An 11,142-nucleotide genomic window follows, 5' to 3' on the forward strand; every position below is an offset into this window, starting at 1 on the left:
AGCTGTCACAGTGCAGTGAGGGTGGTGCCCAAAGGATGGGTCTCCCTGCTGGTGTTTGTGTCCCGAAGCCACTGGTTTGCCCAGTCGATCTGTGGCCCCTCTCCTAACAGACTATGGTCCTCGCAAGGACAAGATGAGAGTGTGAGTTTTGTATTCCACACAGTGCTCTTTACACACAGTCAGGGCTACATAAGTATTTGATGGAGAAGTGGGTGACTGAGTGCAGGTCAGCTAGGACAGCGCCACAGTGGAGAGGGTTTCCATGGAGGAAACATTCTCATCAAAGTCGCAGGAAACGAATGTGTTTTTATCAAATCTGTTTCTCTCAATTTTTCATCATTGTTTTCAAATTCCATTTTACAATAGAATTGCATGAAAAAGACATAGGAATCAGGGTAATCCATTTTTCAATAGTAACCCTGGATTTTGGTGATAAAACACGCCTGACAGGTAGTCTGTAGCACATTTAGCCAAACGGCACCATGAGGCCACACGGGGAGGCGAGTGACACACTGCTCCTTGGAATCCATAGCCTCAGTCCCCTGTGCCTACCACTGGCAGGCTGGGAACCTCTGAGGCAGAACCACCCACATGAACCTCCCCTTTGAGGGTTCTAATGATTTCCGCGTCCATACAGGGAGCCTTCAGATGTGTGGATGAAGGTGGGCACGGGAACCCAAGGTACCTTCTTATGATTTTAAAAGCTCCTGGGCCCGACTTGGGCGTTGGACATAGGGGACAGACGCTGCCTGGTGTTATAAGGGCGCCAGCTTGAAGCAGGGTGAGGAGGGGGCCAGGTCCCACGAGTGCCTCTAAAAGACAGCCGTTAGGGAATCCGAGAGCCGGTTTCACTCCATTGTCTGAATATGTTCAGATTGTGCCCGGCAAGAGGTGGTCGTGATCTTTTCATTTACACCACATTGATCACTGTCATGTGTTACTAAGGCTATGACAAGACTGACTGATGGTGGGAGAACTAGTGCTCATTTTTGAACCAGCCATCAGAATGTGTATGCGAAACGTTGAGCAAAGGCTGTGTTCTCTGTTTTCTTGCCGGCCCTGCAGCGTGCTTCCGGTTTTCAGCACGACTGTTGGGAAGTGAATAGGCATATAGAATGAATCTGGGGAGGAGCCCCTCGTACCCAGAAAACCATGGTCATTCCTTTCCTCCCCTGAACAAGGCCTGCTCGTGTGTTAGGCTTGGGGGAAGACACAGGTTCTGCAATCCTTGGAGGACGTTGAAAACCTTGTGTTTAGTCAACATCAAAAAGAGAAGAAACTGATTTATATCTCACATTTTCTTCTTATATCTACTCATCCTAGTATGCAAAGAAGTGTTTGGAAAACGGGAGTGGGAGGTGAGAGCAGGGTATAAAGGACCCTTAGTCGCGGTCTTGGAATGACCAAGGTCAGCTGTATAAGCAGCCGCCAGGCTGTGCTGTGTTCTTTTCATGTTCACTGGGCCGTCTTGCATTTGCCTCCTGACAGCTTTGATTTGAGAAATCCCACCATCTTTAGAACATCAGTATGCTGGTGTGGGGAAGATTGGTGCGGTTTCCAATAATAGAACACAGAGACACGTTCCAATTTAATGTTATCGTTTTTATGGAGCCAAACTGCTCGAGAGGTTCCCAAGCAAAACCTGCCCCCCCTCCCCCTGTCCTTTTCTGTATCTCTATCAATGGCCTGAGGGTGGCCAGTGGGTCATGCTCATCAAATTCATAGGGATCCTGACTCAAGGAGATCGCTGATTCTTCAGAAGACCTCAGTAAAAATCAAAGACCTCAACAAGTTTACAAAATGTTCCCACAAATCCAGAATGAAAGTCTTTGGGTTAAATGCAAGATGGCTGGTCAGTTTGAAACAAGTCCCCTTCCCCTCCCCGCTAAGGAAGAGAGCAGCGCGAGGGGCCAGCTACGAGGGTATCCGACCTCAATAGAGACCAGCCTCTTGCAGAAATGGGTTCAAAGATGGAGGTCGCCAGTATCAGGGATTTTCTATGGAAAGATACACCTACCTCCCCTATACCCCTCACACACACCCAGCTAGTCACCCCCACCCCTCACAGGACTAACTCTCATTTGTGGGGTACTTTCTATGATCCAGACATCACACCGGGCACTTTAGAAACATTTTCTCACTAATCCTCACAACGGACCTACTAGTATTCTTTCTCTTCCCCGTGATGGAATTTGGAAGTGTAGGGTCACTTGTCTAATGTCACAGCTAATTTCAGTGGTGGGGCTGGAGCTGAACCCCACATCTGTCTCCCTACCTCCTTACCTGCCCACCCACCAAGATCAGCCAGACAGAGACTTAGGAAGGACAGGTAAACACCTGTGTGAGGTGTGAGGTGCCCTGCTCAGAGCCAGAGGAGGCCAGGAGCTGTGTGAAGGGAAGTAGGGCTTTCATGTGCTTGGGCCAGTTTTCAGGCAGGACCAATGCCACTTCCTTTCCCGCCGGCTATTTTGACAGTTTGGTAAAGAAAGGGATGAAGGAGTTGTTGGTCAAAATTGCCCAATGAAGCGTTGGAGACCTTTATCATTATGGGGCCTCCTCCTGCAGGTCTCCAATACCATGTCTGACGTCGGTCCGCTGGCAGCACGGCTGTTGGCGGAGCATTTCACTAAAACCAAGACAGCTAAAATAGTTGAGACTTGAATGAGGAGACTTGAATGAGGTAGGACTTGAATAGTTGAGACTTGAATGAATAGTTGAGACCTGAAGGGGCAGGACAAAATGTGAGTACCCGATGGGTCATTTGTTCAACCTTCAGCAAATATTTATCGAGGCACTGGGATCCAAGCACACTTCCTATATGGGAAGTATTTTATGATGCATGAGTGGCATATGTGGTCTGTATGCTCTAAGATGGAAAGCCACAAAGAGATGGCTATAATAATTGTAGTGGTAATAAGTACAACAACCAAAGCAAGAGTCAGGGAGAGGGCAAAAAAAAAAGTCGTAAGGAGAGAATTTGGGGTGGTGGTGAGAGGTAATACCACGTGTTGTGAAGGAGAGACTCTCTCTAAGCAGGTGCCGTTCCAGCTGAGACTGAAGTCTGTATATGTTTGTAGGTGTGATGGGCAGCCCCTGAGGAGTGCCAAGTGGGACGACGTTATCATTCTAATCACATCACTTCTGCCGTCACACGGAGAAAGAGTGAAAAGGGCCAAGTGTGGAAGTAGGGAGACCAGCTCTGAGGCTGTCTCCTAGGTCACGGGAGCGACAAGCAAGGAGAGAAGAGGGTGCATGGTTTTGGAGAGCGCCTCAGTAGGGCCTCCTGGTGGGCTGGGTATGATGTGGGGGAGGGAGGAGTCAAAGGTGACTCACGGGTTTCTGAATAGATGGATGTGGTGCCATTTTCCTAAACAGAGAAAGTCATCGAAACACAGGACCCCTGCGGTGGTCGTCTAGGGTCTTGTTGAACCAGGGGAACACGGTGAGTCCCCTGATCAGGGGTGATATAGGTGGGAAGCAGAAATGGGGATTCTTGTAAGTTAATCCAGATAAGTATGTGAAATAAAGCCATTAGCGCAGGGCTAGGAGCTCACGATGACTCAGTACTGGCAGCAGTTATTTCATTAGGAAACGGCCAGGTCCCTGTCAGAGCCAGGACAGAAGAGACGAGGCGTGCATGGCAAATCTATGGAGACCCTTGTGAGGCTCTATGTCCTCTTAGGGTTGCCAAGGGACAAGTGGGAAGCAGTGTAAGGAGGGCGTGGGTTTCCAGTCCTGAAAAGCCGCAGGCGTACGTCAGCCCTGGGAGGGTCATGTGTCCTCCAGGCTCAAGGCAGGGGCTGGACGCTTCTAGATGTCTCGACTGCAGGAGCTCAAGCAGCATTTGATCCCAGTGCCTCACCCGGCCCCTGATGCCCTCAGGCACATGACCCTTTTCATTAGCAAGCTCACAAGCAGTTCCCCTCAGCTGAGCTTATTCTGCTTTCCCTGGAGAAGGGGTCCCCATCAGCCCCGGGTGGCTTCTGCCGCTGTCCGTCCCTTTCATTCCCTAACCTTTCCATGTTGTCTAGTTTGTCCAGTCCACACAGACACGTCATGAGAACACAACCTTGGAACATGAGAGGCAAACGAGAAATGGGGACCAAATGTTTTTCTGTGATCCCAATTCTTTCTGTACCAAAATATACACTCAACTTTAAAACATTTGCTTTTTAAAGCTTATAAATTGGAAAGGAACCTTGATCTGAAATCTTAACTCTCAAATTCGATTTCCACTGACTTTAAAGAGGGGCCTGCCCTGAGTAAGTTGATGGAGTCAGACAGCGTCAGGAAGAACGCTAGTATCAGTAATCAGCAGTGCCTGTCTTCTTGTCAGAAAACGGGGATAACACCTTTACACATTCCGTAGGCTGTGAGCTGGAATTAGTGACACTTAATGCTGTTAAAAGGAAAGAACTTGAGATTTCCTGGCAGGTGCTTTTGAACTGCAGAGTGTGTACCCACTTTCTTACACACACAGGCACACGTGTGCACGCACACTCTGTTGTCTCTTCTCATGAGACCACAGACATTTCCACAAGCTTCACTGGCAATCCTGATGCAAATGACTCTCACTGGCCATGATGTCGCAGAAACAAAGGCCAGCATTGCAAGCTTTAAGTCACATGTTCCTGATTTTAAATGCTTCCCGCTTATCACCTTCCCTTTTAAGTTTTGCCAGTTAGGGCATATCAAGATTTGAAAAGATGTCAAGGTGAGGCCATTGGGAAATGCAATGTGTGGCTTCTGTTTTCACCTTTGGGACCTTCCCAGGCCTTCCTAGCTCCCAAGAGGAAGGTGGGAACGTACAGACTGTCCCTATCACAGCTCATCCTTCGTAGGAAAGGAAGTCCAGCCTGTGCCTGGGTCTACTGCTCCATTCTGCTCTGCTTTCCTGACACACCTTGAAGTCTCTCACCTTTAAAGGCTGGGGAGCCAGACTGAGCAGGGGGTTGGTGTCCTGCTCTACAGTGAGGGACATCAGGGGAGCAACATCTGGAACCTTCCGGAAAGTTCTGCACATCCTTCATGCACACGAGTTCCCCAAGTAAAATCTTGCATGTTAGAGGCAGTTTGAATGGTCAACGGCGTGAGCCAGAAAGAGGTTGCACAAAGCCACACCTGGGACTGGGGACATTTTCCTAATATCCCTAGAGTGGCACGTCTCACCTTTTCCCATCCACATACCTTAATGGCAAAGGAGGAAAAGTAAATCCCCATCTGGGGCCCATGGCCACAGCAGTGGTCAGTCACCAGCATCAAAATATCTCATTTCATCACAGAACTCCTGAGTGATCATAAACACCTGTGCAAACTTTGTACTCTATTCCAACCTATAGGTTTGTTTTAATACATGAGTCATGGTTTATACGCTACCAAACTACTTAACTCTGTTACTACACTTCCTCCAGTCTTTAAATAAAATCGAGGCTCTAGGACAGTGCTCAGTGTTTGTCCTAAGGCCCGGTGTGCCCTGATGTCCCCAGCTGGCACTTGTGGAGCCCTGGCCGTGAGCCCTGTCTGGGGGAGGGGCCTGTCCCGCGTAACGTTGGGCTGCTTGCAAAATTGTTCCCGTGCTGTCCCGCGGGCCTTCCAGACTCCTCGCTGCTCCATCCCATTTGGCCTGTCAGTCTTTCTCCTTCTCTTCATTATCCGAGTTCTCCTACGTGGGTGCTGCTATATTGGGTGTTTCCCCAGGATCCATTGTTTAATGTGTTAGAAACTGAGATCATCACTTTCCTGCCTCTTTTTCCTTCTCATTTCTCCAAAACTATTCAAATCTTGCAGACTTTCCTGCCAGTCTCCCAGCTTTGTTTGCCATTTGAGTATGTGGGCAGAGGCAGAGACCTAAGAACCAAATAAACCAACAAAAACAAACAGCAGCTGACCAGTGGTGTTTACAAAAGGGCATGCATTGCCTCCTCTGATGCCAGCCTGGAGTCAGAGGGAATTGGAGCATCACAAATCCTACACAGAAAAATGTTCCTTCCACATCTCCAGCGTCTTGTCAGGAAGGCAGGCCTCCAATACACCAATATATTTGGTTGAACTGTGAAAATCTGGCAAGTGATTTAACTGACTCTTCTACTGATTGTTCGTGCTTGAGTTTCCTACGTGTACCACCTTAAAGAAGTTTGTGGTCGTGGTTGTTATTATTTTAATGTAGCTGACAGTATCCCAAATGATGGTGAAAAACCTAGAAAAAAAGTATGTTTTTCTTAGCTAAAGTAGACGGCATGCAACAATGAGGGATGGGAGAACCATCCTGGTGATTTTTTGAAGACGGTGTCTTGCCCCTCATATGAGAGTCCTATAGATGCAGATAATAAAAACTCTTTGCACCAACAGGTGCTTCCTGTGGCTTGGGCCCTGGCTAAGGGTCCGCTGTATCCTGCTGCTTGATTCTCTTCACACCCTCTGAGGTCAGTTCTCTCATCACCCCCGTTTTGCAGATAGCTTGAGGGGACTTAGACACTTCCCTAAGGCCACGTGGCTGAGAAGTGACAGTCAATGTCCCACCCCTGGTCCCTCCAACTCAGAAACCTCACCTGCCCACTGTGTGACCCACGCAAACCCACACCCACCACCTCTCCCTCTGGAGGAAGCTTGCCTTTCTTCCAGATCAGGAACAATATCTAAAACTAACCACTCAAACCAGAACTCTGCAATCACATTTATCTTTCTGGGTGTTAGTGCATTTTCAGCGTTTGTTATTTTATATTTAGGGAATGCATTTAGTGAGGCCTGGTGTTTATTTCTCTGCTGCATGTCGTCTTGTCTTTTAGGAGTTAGAATTATTTCTAATAAGAAGATACATTTACATTCAAAATTTAGCCAACATATCTTCTTGATTAATTTTTTTAGCTCCGGAAGCTAGAACAGCTACAACCTGTTCCTGCAAAGTTTTCAACATCTTTATAAAGGCTACCTCAAGAGGGCGCTCCTCGCAAGCCTTAGATTTATTCAGTTCTCAGGCCAGAAGCTTGCTTTTAAATATTTTCAGAGACTGGATTGTGATCCTGTGTGAGTAGAGAGTAAGTTCCTGGAGGAGGCATGAGGAAACAAAATGCAAGTTCAGGAATTTGCATTCTTAGGATGGAGGCCATGAAGATCCAGGGATTCAGATTCTGTAAACATTTACTATGAAGAAAAACTTCTGTAATTATTGTAGTATGCAGAATCATAGTACGCCTCTTAAGAAGGTGGGGAGAATTGTATCTCCCTACTAATAAGGACTGGGGCGGGGAGCGGTGGGAAGTTGACAGGGTCCTCAGCCTCCTCAGTAACTGGTAACATAATTTAGGGTGCTGATTGAGTATCCTGAAGCAGGGGGTGCTAGGACTTCTGTTTTTGTTCTTTATGAAGTCATATTAGCTCTTCCGAAGAAAATGCAGAGAAGCAGAGTGAAAAAGGTCGAAGGGAAATGAGAATGAAATTCTAAAAAAAATATTTAATTATTCCAGAAAAAGTTAAGAAAGGATCAGAAGAATTTAAAAATCAAACCCAGATGGGACAAACAGAAAACAAATCCAAGAGCAGGATCATACCCAACCACATCAATAATTAACATTAAATGTAAATGGACTAAACACTCCAATTTAAAGGCAGGGATTTTTGGACCGGAGTAAAAGAAAGGCCCAATCATATGCTGCCTTTAAATATAAATACAAGTAGGTCAAAGGTAAAAAGATGGAGTCATACAAACAGCATGTCACACAAACAGTATGCTTTACAAAGCTGGAGTGGCCATATTACTATGACATAAAACAGACTTCAGGATGATAAGTATTACCGGAGATTAAAAGGAGCAATTAATTCTCCAGAAACACATTCATAACAGTCATAAATCTATGCATGTCTAGTAATAGAGCTTAAAACACATGAAGGACGTATTGACAGAATTTAAGGGACTAACAGACAACTCGGTGATCGTAGTTGGGGATTTTAATATCCCTCTGTCAGTAATTGCTAGAACAACTAGACAACAAGGCGTTTGTGTTCATCTAAATCAGTGCTCTCCAGCAGGACTGAGCTGGTGTCAGCCATTGGGTGCTGTGCTCGCGATGGGTTGCTATCTAATTTTCTTGGCTAATGAAGAAGCAGCTGTGTCAACATCCTTTGTTACCCAAAGGAGGTCTTGAAATGGATTGTCATTGCTGTGAGAGTGAACCTGAGGTCTTTACCTTGGCGAGGGAGCTACAGAGGATTTCCTCTTCACTCTCACACTTGAGACCAATCCTGGAGTCTAGACAGGATGAGTTTCTAGCGAATGGAGTAAATTGCTTCTGCCCACAGAAGGCGAGGCCCCTTCCTCCAAGGAGCATTTTGTAACTCCCAGAACACCAGGCTGTCAGGGAAGTGGGCTCCTTCCAGGGCCCTTGTGCTCAGTGTTTGGTTATGCTGATGAGCCCCTGAGCCTGAGATTGGATTTTACCTATACAGCTAAATGACACTTAAAATCAAAGGCCCATTCATCATCTACAGCTACTCACTTCAAGGCCAGATTGTGTTGTGCTGGGAGCAGCCCAATAGGATTCCTGTAGCACCAGGCTCCCTGCACAGCCTCTTTTCACCCCGTCTCTTATCAGTTCTCAGCCTAACCACCTCCTGAGAATGGAAAATTTCAGTTTCCTGCAGTTTTTCCAGCCTGCAGAAATAATGGATTTGAAAATGGGGGGTGCTCTTTCAGGATAATGCAGAGTAGTTACTTTGGTCAAAGCATCTTACGCTTCTGTATCTGTTAAGACATGTGTGCTTGTGGAAACTAGACCCTCCGGAATCATCTGAAAGTAATTCTTATTTCTAAGTTAATGTTTTCTTAGTTAAATTGAAGACTTATTCTCTTATTATTTAAATTGAGAGGAGCTGGAAAATAGATCTGCTCTTCTCCCATTCTACCCACTAGGTGGCACAGGGCCTACAAGCTTAAGTGGAACCAAGAAGCCAAATTAAAGAAATGCACATGTTTGGTGGGTGAGAGAAAATATCCAAAATATATTTTGTTAGGCAAGAGGAAGAAGTCCTGAGATAAATAGGGATTTGGTTGAATAAATAGGGAATTGGTTTCCAATAGGCTTTTATCTATAGATCAGTGACATACATTACATAAAATCCTATCCGGAGCAGGAGAAACTCAGAAAAAACATTCGGGACAAATCATGGAAAAGAGATAAGACTGACCACTCAGCCTAGCCTGTGAGTCACGCTGCCCTGGGACACTCAGGTTCCCGGGCCAGTGCTTTTATTTTTAGAATCAAGATTGTGATGATTGCAATATTTGTTTCTTTTGTACAGTACATTTTTGCATCTATTGTTCTTTCCATCTGGTTTCCTCCAATAGGTTAGTAACTCTACCTGATGCCAAAGAAAGTCTTTGTGGTGGAATATGGCATTTTTCCATTTTGTCTGTAGTGAAAGAAACAGAACATGAAACAAGGCCTTTTCACTCTAGCCTCCTGAAAGGTCCTACCATTTCCCCCTTATTTTTATTACTGCTGAGATAATGAACTGGAGAAGGGGGGCTTCTGGTATCATTTCAGCAATAATCTGATAAACCCTCTAAATTAGTTACTTCTCATCTAATGATTTCATTGCATCTTCCCAAGGGGAGAAAGACACCATTTACTTTATATAATAGATGTAGGAAAAGGGGAAAAGGGGAAAAACTTTTTTTCTACTTTTTCCTTCAAATTAACGAGTCAGGAATCATGGTACTTTAATGGCAAGAGAGCATAGGACTTGAGTCAAAAAGATCACTAGTTGTTAATGTTGTGACCTTGGCATAGGAGTGTCTTCTGAGGCTGTCCTTTCCTGCCTGCCTCATGAAGTTGTGTGAGGAGATGCACAGCACAGGTGAGAGGCTAATTACAGGTGAGTGCTTTGCAGACGGCCACGTGGGTGTCAGACAGTCCTTACCAGTCTTAGTTATAATCTGGAACTCTCCTTTCCATTTAGTTATACGTTCTCATTACCTATTTTTCTTTCCCCTAATTTTAGGCTGTAATTCCTACTATAGCATCTCCCTACACTCCTTTTTTCCTATTTAATTCCTTCACTTGACTGGCGAGCTATCATGTTTCTCATACGTACCATGTACCCAAGCTTTAAAGATGAAATGTTGGCCTTTAAGACTATTTTTAAGCCCTTCACGATACCTTCCCATTTTAAGGGATGAATTCGTGAGGTTCATTTGGCAGTTTTCTAAGCTTAATGTTCTGCACCTTCATGTTTGGTACTGAGAACCGAGGATTTGAGTTCTGGTTTGGGAACTCGATCTGATGGAGAACCAGAGGACATTTCTTTCTCCGACTCCCTTTCCTGGGGGTGCTGGGTACGTCTACCTTCATGCTACCCTCAGAGCAGCTTAGCCAGGTCCTGTCTCCAGCAACAAACTGTACCCAGTGGATTCAAAAACTCCTTTTTTTTTTTTTTTTAAGCTCCAAACGAAAGTTCCTTTTTAAAGAGTTTTAGCAACTGACTCGTCGTAAGACATTAAGCTGGGAAGTAGTAGAGTCCTACATTGCTCTCAGATCCCGCGTGTGATGGTGGGTGGCCTGACTCTTCTTTGGAGGATATGTCTCATTGATGTAATTCTAAAACAATTTTAAACCCACAGATTAAGAACATGTGTTTCTTCATGTCACATGTTAAGAGAGACTTCAATTCATTCTGAAATCTACACTGAAGAATGTCTTAAAGCAAAACTGCAACTTTCCAGCTACGTTAACTATAAATTATATCGTGTCTGAGTAGAGTGACCCAGAGAGTCAAACCAGAGGCCCTTCCCACCTCGAATTCTTCCTTTGACAAAGGCCTCGGCTGGCTTTTTCTTGTGCTGCAGAGAAGGTGGGTAGAGTAAGGCACTGATAAGGTGGAAAGATACGATTTTCCTTCTCTCTGTCTCAGAATGTCAGGAATGTTCCTCAAAGGCGGATCTGTCAGCATGACCTTTGCTAACTCCTTCTGAACCTCCTGTATTTTATCGGCTACCTCTTGGGACACAAGTTTCATATTTTCATTATCTACAGTATTACAGTGCTTCCTCTTTTTGTTCTAAAATTACATATTTCAAGCTTCAAGGAGTGCCCTCTGCCTTTAGGATTTGGACCGATGGTTCCGTTGGCATTTTCTCCATTCAGTTCC

Source organism: Rhinolophus sinicus, linkage group LG05 (assembly GCF_036562045.2).
Source record: "Rhinolophus sinicus isolate RSC01 linkage group LG05, ASM3656204v1, whole genome shotgun sequence".
NCBI lineage: Eukaryota > Metazoa > Chordata > Mammalia > Chiroptera > Rhinolophidae > Rhinolophus > Rhinolophus sinicus.